The 16,755-nt window shown below is 34.7% G+C and overlaps 1 long non-coding RNA gene across 1 annotated transcript in view; it reads right to left on the bottom strand.

Annotated features, from left to right (window-relative positions):
• LOC148216841 (uncharacterized) overlaps positions 1-16,755 on the bottom strand; it is a 140,042-nt gene that overhangs the window by 19,111 nt on the left and 104,176 nt on the right. The window contains exons 6-8 of the long non-coding RNA XR_015794375.1: positions 16,503-16,566; positions 15,966-16,151; positions 13,191-13,335 (exon numbers count right to left, since the gene is read on the bottom strand). This is a non-coding gene — a long non-coding RNA (uncharacterized LOC148216841). The remainder of the gene's footprint in view (positions 1-13,190; positions 13,336-15,965; positions 16,152-16,502; positions 16,567-16,755) is intronic.

Genomic DNA, 16,755 nt, shown 5'->3' on the forward strand with positions numbered 1-16,755 from the left:
TATTTTATACAACTAACCCTATGATTAAAATATTCTTAATTCTTTGTTTATCTAGACAGTACCAATGTTTTGATGGGATTGATTATGAGTAAGTAAGTAATGCTTATTATGACCAAAAGAACCAAATGAGGTTGATTGTGTTTTCTTTTTAATGTAGGTCAGTTTAGGTCTTCATTTTTCCATCACTTTTCTTTAAATTGTTTCCTTTGAATTACAGCTACACACATACTTTCATAATGGAAACACTTGTTCCATGCTGTCAGACAGTCTCAAGTGTTAAATCTATTTAATCTTCTTTTCTTATTGTCCTCTTCAACCCTGGTTCACTTTGAACAGATGCTTCATATTACAGATTTGATTGGCTTTTGATTAGGGCCATTAAATAAGTCTCCACACATTAAAATGGCTGGATATCACTCTGAAGTGTTGATAATCTTAGAAAGAAAACAAAATTATAATTTGTAGTTATGGTCTTAGAAATTATGTTTATGGTATAACACAAAAAAGTGCATTATGGGATCCTAGATTTCTTCATCTTTCTGTTGTTTTATTTTTAAAAAAACCTTTTATATTAATTCAGACAATTAGTTAAAAGTCTCTAAGTCCTACAGTAGAAATTGATATTGATTATTAATACTACTACCAAGTTATTTTTTCCTGCATTTGAGGGTGCACATTCCCTTGTTCATCACAGGAAAACCAGTGCTAATGCAGATTTTCAAAACCTCCAATTCCTAACCATCCTGGAAAACATGTTTGCATTTTCTCTCCCTTGCTTCAGAGAAAATTGAAATATGCTATATTTGTGAGTATTTATTTTCTTACCAAAGAGATTGCCTGCTATACCACCTGCCTTCCATTTCACACAGCCAAGGTAGAAGAAAAGCTCTTGAATGCAAAACTCAGAGTTTGCAAATTTTAGAGTTGCCACAATATAGCAATCTTTAAATTTGTGGAGATACACATATGACTTACTAGAAATGCCACTACAATTCTGATCTGGTGTGATACTAAACAAATGACTTTTGACGCTTCTCAGTGCATTTTGTATTAGTTTCAAACATTTATTTGTTTTTGCATCCATCTGTTTAACAATGTATCGTACGTTTTGCAAACCACCAGTCAAATGTACAACATGGATGTGCCCAATGCAAGGACTATATGTATGTCTTGGGGTGGGGATGGAGGGGTGTAAGAAAAATTAATAACTTACAGTATTTACTGTTCTTTTTGGAAAGAAGTTGCAAAGATTGTTTGTTAATTGACAGCTCTGGTCAGTACACTCAACAACTGGCCTATTGAAACAACACATGAGAAATGATTGAATGATATACTCTGTGTTCAACTGGAAATGTTGGTTATCAGTAGATCTCAAGGTTGGTCTGTAAAAAATGGACTTTTATTTAGTGTTGTGAATTGTAAAAAAAATCAAAGCAAGTTTGTTTTTGCAGATACTATTAATATTTTGATTATTCAAAGCCATATTTTTTTGAAATCTACTAAAAATAATGTCCATGAGTTTCAGCGTCCATACAGTACAGAATTGTTCAGCAAGCTGATATCCCAGTTCATACTGAGGTAAGGAATATGTAGCAGAACACTTCTTCAAGAGTGAGTGGAAAAACTTTTGCAGATGGAGTGTTTTGTGTGTACAACACACTATACAGTCATGCATGATTCAAGTCGTTACACTGAAGTAATAATCTATTCAGAGCATGGATCTCAGTATGTGAAACCATTAAGGCTTTTGACTGCTGAACTTGAAAGTATGATTTAGGACCATCTGTAAAGGAATGTCCTCCAGCACTCAGACACTCTGCTTCTATAAATAAAACAACAAATAAAGGATATAAGCACGCTGCTGTATAATCATTCTTCATAGGCTATTGAAGAGAATTTCAGGCCTGTTATCAAGTTTAGTCCCCAGAGTTCGGCACCTGTCACATTATAAATCTGTTTTTCCAGTCTAGCAGGATTCATTTCACTGTTTTTTCACATGTCTGTAGAATATGGATACTTTTATTTTGATGGACGCATTGCCAATATTAAATAGGGTTTCTGTTTATGATGTGCAGCTGAAACCAAAAAATAGGACAGCACTTAGTTTGATATATATTTCTAATTTTAAAATTGTTTGATGTTGATTGAAATGTTATTTAGATTGCATTCTGAGTCTGTATATGCATGTGAACATTACATATTTCAATTAGAAATTCAAAGTTACAAATGTTTAGAGGTTTTCCATGCACAGGAAAAATACTAATCATACAATATGTCTTACACTATTTCAGATAGATTATGTCAATTAATGTTTCTGTATTCCCTTACATTAAAAAATATTAAAACCCAGCAGGGTTAAGATTAGACTAAAAGCTTTCTCCTTAGTTTTGCATATACATGGACTGTTTTTTTGAGAAGGGACAATATCTGCCCCCATTTCACAATGTAAGATTATATACTGTAGGCCAGCAATAAGGAAATCATCGATTTAACTTGAAGTTCATTTTATTTTTAGTAGATAGTGCTTCATATTATCTCTAATCATGAAAGCTTATTTATGTATTAATTCATTTAAGATTTGGACTTCATATTTTTGGTGTAATTTCTGAATTTTCAAAAACATCATTTCATAGGAAATGTACGCAAACACATATATTCCATACCTGGTTAAGTCATTCCTATTGACTGATGATGATGATATTTGCACTAAAGGAAAGAAAGAACTTAAAAGCTACAATAAATTCATCCCTATCCATAACAACATTTTTTAATACAATTATGCTGGTATACTCTCTCACACACACAAAATTTATTTGGTAGACTTATATCCCACCTTTTGTACAAGAGCTTAATGTTAATGCGGTGATTATAAAAACACTAGGTTAACTAGGTAGAACTAGGTTAACCACTTAATATTGCTTAAATGTTACTGATTATTTATGTTACATGCTCAGTTAATATAAACTTGATATAAGTTAGTGATTTAAAACAACAGAAAAGGGAAACATTAAAAATGATGATTTGTGATTTATTCTCAGGAATAATGGAGCAGTTTCTTGTGTCCTCCAAGAAAGAGCAATTTTACAATGCTTCAAGTAAATTTGCCACTTAAAACTGGGAAGTGGAGACTATTAGTGATGTCTGAATGGAATTCAGTGAAGTGGACCTTTGCATAAGTAAAAGACAAAAACAATTGTTATTTGGAGTTGGGATTGGGTAAAGTTTACATAACTCATAATGTATTCCATTTTTTGACTGCTGAAAATAATTCGCCCCTGCCTAAAGCTAGTTGTTTCAGGAATTGTATGCTGAATATGGGAACCACCAGTTGATTGACTGCTAAAATACCGTTAGCCATGGGAAGCATATATTTGTGGTTTTCTTTTCATGGCCTTACATCTTAAAAGAAAACAATGAGAAAAATATCACTTTTTCGCAAAGTGACTTACGCAATCTTGGAGATCTCTGCTATTGTGTTATAATACTCCATTATATTGCTCTGTTGCTTATTAGACAAGTTATTATTCCGTTTCAGAATTGCCAGGTTATTTGAGGGACCACCTTTTTCCAGTTACATTTACCTGTTCCTTCAGGTCCAGCAGAAGAGGCATGTCACAGGTCCCATTTGTCAGTACTGTCCCACAGATTATTTTCTGGTTTTAAATTGTTTTAATTGGTTTTTAATGATTTTTATTCTAGTTGTTTATTTTCCAATTTTTTATTGTTTTTTTGTTATTTAATTGTATGAGACACCCAGAGTCATGTATGTGAGATGGGCAGCTATATAAATTGAATGAATGAATGAATGAATGAATGAATGAATGAATGAAATTAATGTATTGTCGAAGGCTTTCACAACCAGAATACGGTGGCTGGTGTGGGTCTTCCGGGCTGTGTGGCCGCGTTCTGGAAGTTTTGTTTCCTAACGTTTCACCAGCATCTGTGATTTATAGAGATCAGCGAGGGTGCCTAAAGAATGTGTGTGTGTGTGTGGGGGGGGTTGGGTGAATGATTGGCTGCTGTTTTGGTGTCTCGCTGATCTCTATAAATACCCACAACAGGGTCACATCATCCTGGGCACAGAGAGAATTGCTCCTGTCTGTGCTTCTTCCCTCTGAAGATGCCGGTCACAGATGCTGGCGAAACGTTAGGAAACAAAACTTCCAGAACACGGCCACACAGTCCGGAAGACCCACACCAGCCACCGAATGAAATTAAACTTGGAAATGAAAAAAAAAAGTTTCTGTAACAAGTCATACCCCATCTAGTGTTCCTGGGCCAGGAACAAGAGGCATTCTGGTTAAGCAATAACTTGTCCACCCATATGCATGCACACAGAGAAGTATTACATCTTATCATTTTTAAAAGCAGCTACGAACATCAAAAGGCAATCCCATTGGGCAAAAGACTATTTGAGATCATTTGACCACTGATTAAAAAAAAATACTTTAAAGGTTATATTGATTGGGCCTGTACCTTGCAGAACACTGTATTTAGATCTTTACTCATCAACCTTTCTTAATTGTTTGCCTTCATTTTATGTGCAGTCACAAATTAGTGTAAGATCAGACATAAAAAATATTCTGTATCTACTGAGATTACTATTGCCCTAACTCTGTTTCTACAGCTTTATACTGGCTCAGATGTATTTAGATATTCCACATAATAATAAGATTTATAGTACTGGATTTTTCTTTTACATTTCTAATTAATAACCAAATTTTTCACAAAGGTTGAAAACCACTAAACTGTTTAAAGATCTGTAGATAAAGGATTATCTTCAAGAAAGATAACTTCCTGCTAAAGCATGATATACAGAGGTTGACATGATATCTATCATATTGTTACTTCCTAGGGAAGCAAAAGATTAATGTGCCTTTGCATCATATAGTATATAAACATGGATAGTTCCTGGCTGAGCAAGTATTGAGCAAAGATAAGGGCAGGGCAAATTTAAAGATATACAGAGTCATGTAATCTTATAATTATTGCATTGGATTCCGAATTAATTTTAGCTAAAGTAGGTCTGTTTATATCCTCAAGACAAATTAGTCATAGATAACATAATTCCCACTTACTTTAAACAACTTTTTCAATCTTGATGAAGTTTTAATCCAATCCATAGTTGCTTTAAGCAGTTGTAGATGTTCCATTTATTAACATGTTTTTGGATGTGTATATGTTGTGTGTAAAAGTATGTTTGTTTGGGTGTATTACAGTTAGAGCTGTCTTAAACAGTTCTGCATATTTAACCAGTCATTTTGTTTTAATGAAAAACATTTCTTTTTCCAAAGAACAAATCTCTCTCTCTCTCTCTCTCTTTCTCTCTGTCGACTTCTTATACAGACATTAACAGCTGGGATATAGCAGTGTTTCTGCATGTGTCCAACCTTGCTATAATTTCACCAGCTCCCTGGCTTCCAATGCTACAATCAGATAAGTCCATTAAAAAATCTAAGAACCCTTAGAAATATAAGGCTCTTTCTTAAGAAAGATATACTTCAGGAAATTAAAAGACAGATTAATCCATAGGATTAATTATCATTAAGGGGTTCACATATCAGTTATGGCTGTAAGAATGCTATAGATTTGATAAACACATCCTTGTCTGTTATAATGAATCTGTGGATCCTAAATTGTCAGCCCCACCCAGTAGACCCGACCAGGAATAAACTCAGAAAGGCTAAAACTACTTTTATTGAGGTTGGTTATAACAGTATCTTGCAAGTCTGATTGTGCTGTAGCTCCTCTCCCTTCTTATACTGATGTGAACTAGGGAAGTATCTATCTGACACTTGTGTGCATATTTTCTGTTTGTTGTGGACTTTAGATATGTTTTTCCCCTTATCGCTTTGGAAACAGACCTGGTATATCTCCATCAAAGTCATCTTCCTTATTTTCCATGTTGCTGTATTAGTAATTAAAATCATCATCATCATCGTCGTCATTGTTGTCATCATCACTATTATTATTTGTTGTAACACATCTCACTTTTATTTTATTAGCTATTTTATTTGAAATAGTAGTAGTAGTAGCAGCTGCAGTAGTAGAGATCATAGTTTAGAAAGAATCCTGTAATATAATCTAGTTCAGGGGTGAACAACTTGCTGTTAACAGACAACATGCAGACTATTCTTTCTTTCTTTCACACTTTGTATGTGAGAGTTTGTATGCGCAACGTAATAAGTAATATATTAATCACAAAAACAGCCTGGTAAGCTTTCTTGTGCAGTTATTTGGATGTGATGAAAATTGATCTCAGTGCCATAAAACTGGAAGATAGAAAGTATGGTACCAATTTTTAAAAAGAGACAAAGGTGTTGCTTGCAAAATCATTGGCCAAATCAAATTGGTAAGAATAGTAATGAAAGACAAAAAAATAAGCATACAGAGGAACAAGTATTCCTGTATCATAAAGACCACCTATTCCAAGTAAATTCTGCCCTTCAGATATACAGTAAGCGAATACAAGTAGCTGCTTAAAGTCACCTAGTATTCGAAAGTATGATAAGAGCTGCCACAGAGGCACAGAGGCAAAGGTAGTCGATAACTGCTCCCATCCTTTGAAACCCATCCTTCCTCTCTCTGCAGTAAGAATGGCTTCCATTCTTCTGGTCTCTTGGGTAAGGCCAGAAATATTTAGAAGAAGAACTAAGCTTCGAAACAGGCTGCCTCTAGAAGTTGGAAAGGCTAACTCCTTGGTAATGTCTTCTAGAAGCTAGCGAAGGCTGAATTGTTCTGGAGGGCTTTGGGGATGGGATTGTTTGCCATCTTTATTGTATCTTTATTATTTTCCTTAAATTATTTTATTTATTATTATTGTTGTTGCTTTTAGTCTTATCATTTGTTTGGGGATTCTGCTGTAATTAGGGTTGTGGATTAAATTTATTTACTTATTTCTTACCATGGATTTTTTTTTTTTTTTGTATTTAACTTGTTGAAAGCCATCAGCTGTCTAAATAATTTAGTGGCATGTTTATTTATTACATTCTAATAACTATTATAAGTTAATAATTATTACAGTTCATAGTTTTGTGCTTTTTCATTGTGATATTACTCTGTATTGTAGTAAAATAAATAAATTAAAAAATTAAATCAGCATTAGTTCTGCATACTAAATCCTACCTGACCAATCTTCCTATTTTTTTTTATTTTTAGAGTATTAATCGGCACTTCACTGGAGGTGACCTTGTCAACATTATATACTTAGACGTTCAAAAAGCTTTTGAGAAAGCTCTTCATCAAGAGTTCTTGAATAAAATTAAGTGGTCTTTGGATAAAAGAATTTGTGCCTTTATGGACTGCTGACTGGCAAAAACCAGAAAGCAACAAATAAGAATGACCAGTTTTCTCAGTGGAGGGAAGTAAGAAGTGAAGTCCTTCAAGGATATGTGCTTGGACTAATTCTTTTTAACTTGTTCTTAAATAATCTTGATTCAAAGGTAAGCAGAAAACTGTCCAATTTTGTCTCTGATATCAAATTATTCTAGATGGTAAAATACAAAAGTTACTCTGTAACTTTAAGGAAGAATTTCTTTAAACTGGGTGAGTGGTCAGTCAAATGGCAAATTTGATTCAGTTCAAGTAATGTATAGCAATGCCCCCCAAACCCTTAATTTCACATATACTGATAGTGTCTGAGCTGTCTGTAATTAATCAGGAAACAGATATTGACGCATTGTTGAGTCAAGATCTTGCTATGTCTTTGGATTTGCCTTTTTCATTGCTACCAGAGACATAGCAAGGTTTATTCAATGTGGGCAGGAATTTCCCATAGCTGCTAGAAGAATAAGATCTTAGGAAAGAAGGATTTTTTTCTTCTTCCTATGTGATTATTTGTATTTAACAAACAAACAAACAGATTAAAGCAAAAAGGGGGGGGATTTACTACTAGAGATCATTAGGAAACACTCTAATGCCCTTACGCTAATCTATGGTATGGTCACTCTGGAACATTGTGTGGACATATGAGCATTTGTAAAAATATAGAATGTAAAGAAAGTACATAAAAGGACAAGCAAAATGAGCTCAACACCTGCCTTATAAATTTGGAAAAATGAGCACTGAGAGGTAACATGATCAAGGTACATAAACTCATGCATGGCACAGAGAAAAAAGACAGGGAAAAGTTTTTCCCCTCTCTCTTTTAAAATACGAGGACCATGGATCAGCCAGCACAACTGATAGGAAAATAATATAGAATAGAAGAAGAAAGTAGCTTTTACACAGCATATAATTAACTTGTGGAATTTATTGCCACAAAATGTGGTGATCTTCATTAATTTAGACAGCTTTCAAGTTGGATTGGATAAATTCCTAGAGGACAGATATGTTAACAGCTATTCGTGTCGAGACTCAGTGTTACTTCCAGATTGGGAACAGCATGCTATTTGCAGGGAAACAATGGCGGACAGAAGAATATGTCTCCATCTCCTGTTTATAACTAGAGGAATCTGATTAGTCACTGTAAGAAACAACACATTGGACTAAGATGGGTCTTGGTCTGATTCAGCACAGTTATTCTTATGTTCTTCTTGAGCAACAGAAAAACAAGTTGTTCCATCATTAAATCCCCTTTCCATTTTCCATTATTGCATGACCTCTTGTCCATAAAACATACCAACTCTTTCAAACATTATCATATAACTTACTCTGCAAGTTCTGTGCCATTTTAATGATGCATTCTAGTTTAACATTATTTCTTTTAAACAGCTATTGGACTCAGTATTGCAGGTGATGGTTTTGCCAAAGCAGAATAAACTAATGCCAATACTTTTTTTCTGTTTGGGAAACTATTTTCTATTAGTACAGCTTAGAATTATTTCAAATTTTTGTGGTGGTGGTGGTGGTGATGGTGGCTTATATCTCACTGCTGATTTATCTTCAATTTCACATACTTAGTGAAATATATTTATAAATATATTTAAATTTAAATTTAAAAATATATATTTCTCTAAGTTAAAATTCATTTTGTTAGTTTTTAATTTATTGACATGAAACAACTACTTTAGAGCATGGGCAAAAGTGTTATGCATTTCAATCTCCTCCCCAAAATTGGCACAAGACTGGGAAGTCTGACTGATTTTAGATACAGCATCCTTACTATACCATTAAAAAGGCCACAAAGCATTTTCCCCAGAACAATTATTACTTCTGCAGATATATCAAGAACCAGCTGACTATAATTATAGTTAGAATAATGAATGGATCTTACGTCTTCTTTGAATTATGCTTTCTTGCAACAGAGCCAGCTGGTGGGCCTTAATGATAATACAGACAAATGGAACATACTCAATTTAGTTATGCATAGTCATTTTCAGTGACACAGAACTATAGCTTCATTTCCTACCAATATTCTTATTAATTGCTGTCTTAACAAAAATTAAAGAAATTAATCATCAAGTTTTACACAAGCCAAGAAATCCCAGACATTTTTTTAAGAGTAGAAGCGGGAAAACAGACTCAAGCTGGTCCAATATTAAATTAAAAATTAAATTAATTGAATATGACGAAATGGTAGAATCTGAATATCATGATTAAGGACTTGTCTCCTTCACTTTTCACTGTAACTCTGTAAATATTTTTGTCTTCCTTCTAACATTAACTTAAGCTTAGTTCAGCATGGTTCCTTCACTCACAGCAAAATTCTGCTTCTAAAGCACAAGATAAGAAGTAGTTATTTGCTGATTTACAGATAAATCTGCATCTTGATCTATTGATCTTGGATCACAATCGCGTTATTCTTTGCCTGGTCATTCTGGGGCAGAGCTGGCTAGGTTCTCCCAGAGAATCTTAAAGGGAATTCTAATAATTGTTGAATCCCTTTTCTAAGCTGTTTTTCATGCTCAATACAAACAGGATTAGGCCAGCAGTGCAATTCCAGTGATCCATTAGAAGAAAGCGTCGAGCATCTACAGTGTAAATGGAAAGGCAAACTACACTACAGCTATACTTTGAACTAGACAGATAGCAGAATTAGGCAACAAAGAAGCTGATGAAATGTTGCTTGGATGGTGCAGTGTCATATCTGTAATCGTACAGCCAATAGTCAAAAACATTGAGAACTGTAGTCTAACATCTGGAATGTTAGCATGACTATATTAGCGTAGCACGACTGTGAAACTCATACTCTAAACACTTTTGATAGAAAGCACCTCCTTAATTTGACTTCTCCCTACTGAATTTTCTAGTGTCATTAATTAGGGGCATGCATGGAAACACTACCATGTAGCTATTTGTTAAGTACTATAATATTTTCAGCAGGACTAATTGTGAATGGAAAATTAAATGTTCTTCAGTAAGATAATATCAGTTTGATCTTTCGATGATAAGTAAATGGTTTATGCAGAACTGCAGAATCCAGTTAGGAAATAAATAATTATTGCCGCATTTCCAGGAATCAAATACTTTAGAACATGTGTTCTGAAATCTGAGGAAATTTAAGCAATTTCACTATGATAAAAGCTATTTAGAATTTCCCAATTTTGTCAGGCTATTTGGAAGGTCTGCCATTTAATTTTTAAATCCAATAATAAAAATGGCTCTTATAATGAGTTATGTACAACATATAATTGCTATTAAACTCTATATCCTTTAGGAAAATTATTCTTTGGAGATCACTAATTAGTTTTTGAAGAATATTAATTCCTCTCTATTAAAAAAATATTACTTCTGGGAAATAGACTTGTTATAGTTTTAAATATAATAAAATTGCTCTCTGGCAACTGACCATAAAGCCACAAAAGAAAGACTGGCTTTGTATGTACAATGTGTGGTTTACAATGCTACCACTTGATATTCTCAGTGAATAGATTTAAATAGTTGTGTGGGGAAAGGTTACATATGCTACATATGAAGAAATAAGACTGGGAAAGAACTAGAGTACTAACATTTGACTAAAATTTGAAAAGGAAAGCTGTTACAAAGGGAGAATCCCAAATCAAGTTGTGGGTGCACATTTACAAATTTAACCATAGAAGAAATTTCCCCCATGAGTATTGAAAATATAGGGAAAAAATCCTAAATATGGCTGAATTTTTATGCAAAAACATGCATTTTTGTTTGCAAATATTTGAGGTTTGGGAATGAAGATGGGGAAGATTCTAAACCACATGGTATAGGAGTGAAGATTCTTTTAAGGATGCGTATAAAATTTTGAGTACAGTTTAATAAGATGGATACTCAGTGGAAGGTAACGTATAGGAATACTGCCTCTACAAACTAAAAAAAAACCAGAACCACTGTTTGCAATGACCATGTAGCAGGTACTCACATCTCCAACATCAAAATTAAAGAGGATTCATGGGTACCCTTGACCCTGTTGCTTTCTTCACATGCTTCCACGCTGTGCTAAATGGAACAAGAATGATTTATTTCTGTATAAAGCAGACTGATGGATAAAGGACATTCTCCAGAGCTGACAATTTCTCCTGGCTGTTGTAGGTAGCACAATATGATACTGTATAGCCAAAAATCAGAAGCTTCAGTAGAAAACTTTCCTCCTAGAGGCACCCTGAACTGGTCTAATCTATTCAGCTAAATAGTACCAAACTTGCATGTATAAATGAATAATTTCAATTAACAGTTTCAATTGAAATATTCAGTACTTCCTTCCTATTCCTATGATTTTAAAACTAAATAGATCAACCTTCACAGTTCACAACTTCAGACGATTTTTTAAAGTAGTTTTATGATAAAGCAGGTTTGTTTTGCTGTTGCATATAGAAAATAGCCAGAATCCTAAATCAGAATCATAATTACTGGCAGTAGTTAGTACCAGCATAAAGTGGCATTTTCTTGTTTTCCATAAAATTCTAACATCGAGATTGTTGCGAGCCTAACTGAAAACGCAGAATTCATGTAGAACACATTTAATATAAATGACTTACTGCACTGTTTGCATGAATGAACTAGAAAGTTGTCTATTATCCCAACTCTGTGGGAGAAGTAGAAAACAAAATAGGAATATTGCTGTTACTGAAAGTACCAAATTTGGTAGCAAGCAGTTATTGTATTTTCTTTGTGTCATGCACCGTATCACAGATGTGCATAGATCTGAAGGTCTGTGGAGTGTGCCTTTCTTTGACCACGCTGACTTTTTCTACTGCGTTTTATTTCTTCTTGGTCATAGGGATGGAGATATTGCAGGCTTGTAGGAAAGCCAAGCTTCATATTATGCCTGTAGGGATGTCGTTTACCTCTGTTACTCAAAGGTGGACCCAGAGACTGCACACCTGCATTGCCAAAAAAGACCTACAGGCTAGAACTGTCCAACTCTTCCATTGCCTAGCATGAGAAATTTTAATATTTAATTTCTTACTGTACTGTGGCAGGGACATTGTAACATTATATAGGGAGAAAATTTTTACTTCAGTCAGATAGATAACCATCAAATTTCTTATAATTTCTAAAATGCAAGATGGGAGATTCTGAAAAAAGTAGTCAACTTTCTCAAGATCTTCCCACCCCAAGATGCTTTGATTGGACAAAAATGAAATCAGATGGTAAGAATCACTATGATTTCAGGTCTGATCTGCTAATCACAGTATCTAGTGCTCAACATCTTTTTCCTCCTACCAAATGCTTTAGAAACCTGCAAAACTCCAAAAGACAATATTTTGAAATGCTTTTTAGCAGGTGGTGCCTTCCCTTCCATGCAGTATATTGGATGTTCCATGACCATGTATCAGAGCTGCAGCTTTAGAGAAGGCCTTGAATGAAGACATGGCAAATTAGATATACATATTCTGCTCAAATAAATTCAAAATTAGAGGCTGAACTGATGGATTCATAGCCATACCATACATTGCAATGGATTCTTTTGGGGCACTATAAATTTTTAGCATGGAGAAAGCCATCCAGAGCAGGATTGCAGTGGAGTGGGAAAAATTAAAGCTTTCAGCTTCCAAAACTACGATCTAGATGTCATAAGAATACCTACTTTTGAATAAAGAGGGGAAATATAGCTCCTAGCTATAATATAAAATTTTATAATAACATTTAGGGAAATTTTTCCATCATTATGACAAAACAATTACAGGGTACATACAGAAAATACCTTAGAGTTGACATCTGTTGGAAGTGTTCATTTTTCAGAAAATAATGATATGTCAATACATCATCAATATTAAGAGAAATAAGCTTAGTAAAGTTCAATAGATGTTGTGGAGTTTTCATGACATTTAACTCACCATATTAAAAGTTTCTTCAGAAAAGGAAGAAATATCATCTTGTCACCTGGAGATTGAAATCGAACTGTTCTGAGACAAACCTGCTGTTTCTTCCGCAGGATGAATTTCATAGGATGGGCAAAATGTCAAGATAAAAATAAACCAACTGGGAAAGAAAACATTCAAAGAAAGAGAGACAATTCTAATATTTGTGGATTTCATAGAAATATATGTTTAGTTAAACTACAGTGGTGTGCTATACGTTAATCAGTTCCTAAGAATTAAGATAGAACCGTGCAAAACATGTCTGTTTGCAATTTGACATTAAGGAAACAGGAAGTAAATGAAATATTATGGCTTAGAGCAAATTATATATCATCTTTAATAGATAACATGCAGTTCCACCTGTCCTTTCTTGTATTCAGAAGTAAGTATGAATGACAAGTTCCAGATTGGAACGTTAAGAGCATGGATTGGAGAAAAGCTTTAATTACTTGTTTTCATATGTTCCCAATCTGGCTTCAGGCCTTCAGTGCTTGTAATTTACATAGAGGATAAAACTTTTATTTATTTCTGTGCAGCCTTTTCTCCTCTGTGCAAATTATGTAGCAATCCATATAAATACCACTGTGAACTTTTTGAACATTAAAATAAAACAGCTATAGTTGAATCCTACATAGCAAAGCTCGTTCTTAGATTCAAATCTTTGCTAGGATTCTGGGCTACTTAAAGAACACCATGTCTCACCAGGAATCTTGTGGTGCTTTACCAAGAAATGTGGGATAATTGCTCTCAGTCATTCATATGCTTTTCAGTCAACTGAGACAGATTTATCATTCAGGGTAGTGAAGCAGATAGCAGATGTTGGACAGCAGATGTTGGAACTTGGCAGCAGAGTATAGAGGGGCAAAGGATGGTGTGAAGATGGCCCACCTGTGCTCTGTAATGTAACAAGCCTTATTTGGTGCAGGGGAAGACAATATTCCAATTTTCAAGTAGCATACAACTTTGTACATGGAAAGGCAGGTAGGTCTTCCATCATTCTCTTCACTGAAGTTTGGCATATGTCTGAGGGAACCCTAGCTTCTATATATGAGATTTTTTAGGACTGTGTGCAAGTTTGTGTGTGTGTATACATACACACACACTTTTGTTATTGTTGTTTTGCAGTCATTCTTGTTTGTTTCTAGTCATTCTTGACTTCTGATAAGTACCTGGATGTTCTAGGCAAGATTTTGGAAGTTGTTTGCCATTCCCTTCTTCCTAGGGCTAAGGGAAAGTGACTGCCTCATAGTCACTGTCTGCTGCAAGTCTAGCACCTTAAGCACTAGACCAAACTGGTTCTCATACACACACATACACCTAGTATACGTATGTAGATCTAGAGCTGGATTTGGATTTGAGAACTGAATCCTCCAGAGACTTGCCAAGCAGAATCTGTTCCAGTTCCTGTTGAATTTATTCTCATGGGCCTGCTTCTAAGCCTTCTGCTACCAGGGCCTCTAAGGTACTTTGTTCCATCCTGAGCCACCCAAGAAGAAGAAAAAAAGAATATCCCACTCTAACTGTGAAGTTTTTACAGCTTTTACTTATATCAGGAAACAAAACAGAGCCACATAAACAATATATATACTTCTACAATAGTATACATACTAGTAAAATACTAAGCTGTTAAATGAATAGTCCAGTAACCAAAACTGTCCTCTCCGTCCCTTCCACCTGTATTCCAATTATCTCTGCCAACATCTCCTACAGCTGTTTGTTCTGCAGGTCTTTATCTCTTTTTTTTCCTCTTCGTCTCCTCCTAGCTTTTTTTTTTTTTCCTCCAAACCATTTCTCAGCTTCTTTTCATAGGTGAACTTCCAGCAAATTGCATCCCATTGACTCAGTTGTTTCTCTAGCCTTCATTGCACCAAGCTTCATGCCTTTTCTCATTCAGCCCTTGCACACAAGGTGTTAATGCCAGGAGGGCTTTACACCTTGAGGGTTTTTAAAAATTTATTTATTTATTTATTTGTTTATTTATTTATTTATTTATAAATATACATACATACATACATACATACTTATTTATTTATATTTCTGAGCTTTTTTCTGCCCTTCCCATTGCCTGGCTTTGAGGGCCGGGGCTCATTTAATTATAACGTGGGGTCAACATGTCTCATGAAGTCTTCCTACCTCTTCCCAACCTGTACCTCCATTTATCTACCCACCCATCTTGTTTCTTGTATCCTCCAATCTAGCTATGTAGTTGACAATTTAACCTTTTCCAGTTTCCCAACTTCCTGAAAATCATTGAGTTACATGTACACACACCTGTAGGTAATCCAGTTATACACACACATAGCCAAATGTACAGACACATCCACACCTACTTAATTATCTATTTATAATTCATTACAATATAATTACTAGCTTTCTAAACACATTCTAGAGGGCTTCTTCCAAACCTATTTTTACTACTATGTCCACCAAACCTTAGCAATAATATTGGAGTGGCAACAAATATAAAAAAAAGAGTACTGCTGATTTTGTTAGGCAAATCTGTTTAACTTACTTACAGCCTGTCTCTGTCCTGATGGGATAATAGATCATGCCAAAATATACATAATAGTTATGAAACAACAGTTGATAAACATCTTCAAGGGAACTTCAAATTAAGCAGGTCTAAGGATCAAACACACCCTGGAACAAAACTACTTATTTGTGAAACATAGGATCATCTTTTTTTTCCTTTTTTTTTTACCCATATACAGCAACATATTTGAAGAACATTGAACATGGCTATATACTTACTAAGCCTATTTGTCCAACTAGCTTTGCAGAATAGATTTCAGATAAGGTTGTTTCTTGAAACTTTATCTGGAGATATCAGATAGAGAATCTGGGAACTTTTGCATGCAAAGCATGTACTCTCTGTGAGTGTCCTAATGTTGCAAGCCACATCTTGCTCACTGAACTGTCCTCTTCCTGTTTATGCATCTGTGAAAAAGAAAGAAGAAAGAGAGGGGACATCACATGGCTCACAAAGGAAAAACTTATTTATTCCCGCAATGTGTCAAAAAGTTCCTTTTTACCATATGCCACTGGATTATTGTTCGTAATAAACAGTATCTTCAGTGGCAAATAGAACTTGTGGAGCAACTCGAGGCTAGAAACCAGGGTAACTATTTACAAAACGTATGTAGTACAACATTAGATTTAGCCCAATGACCTCTTGTCTTTATGATAAAAATAGCAGTGTTAAACACATTTTCAAGGCATGTTTAATGCCATGTATAGATTGATTCTTAGCAGTTAACATTCTACAGTCTTACAATCATGCTAGCTCACCATTTGTCTTTCCTGGACATATTCAGGAGGAACTTGCTTATTCAACTTCTGTATGCTCTACTTCCTAACAAAGAAATAAGCAAAAGTAAATGTGTGTACATTGGGCCTGGATTACTCAGGAATGGTTTATGGGGGGAGGGGGGACAGCTCCTCTATTTCTGAGCACTCAGCTTTTGAGCAATCAGACAGTGAAGTTGGTTGTTGGCTTCTCTGAATACTCATGGTATGATAAAGTCTTGTGCCTAGTTATATC

The sequence above is a fragment of the Python bivittatus genome, unplaced genomic scaffold, assembly GCF_059951505.1.
Source record: "Python bivittatus isolate LINGU-HERP-01145 unplaced genomic scaffold, Pbiv_v1 ctg000070_np1212, whole genome shotgun sequence".
Classification (NCBI taxonomy): Eukaryota; Metazoa; Chordata; class Lepidosauria; order Squamata; family Pythonidae; genus Python; species Python bivittatus.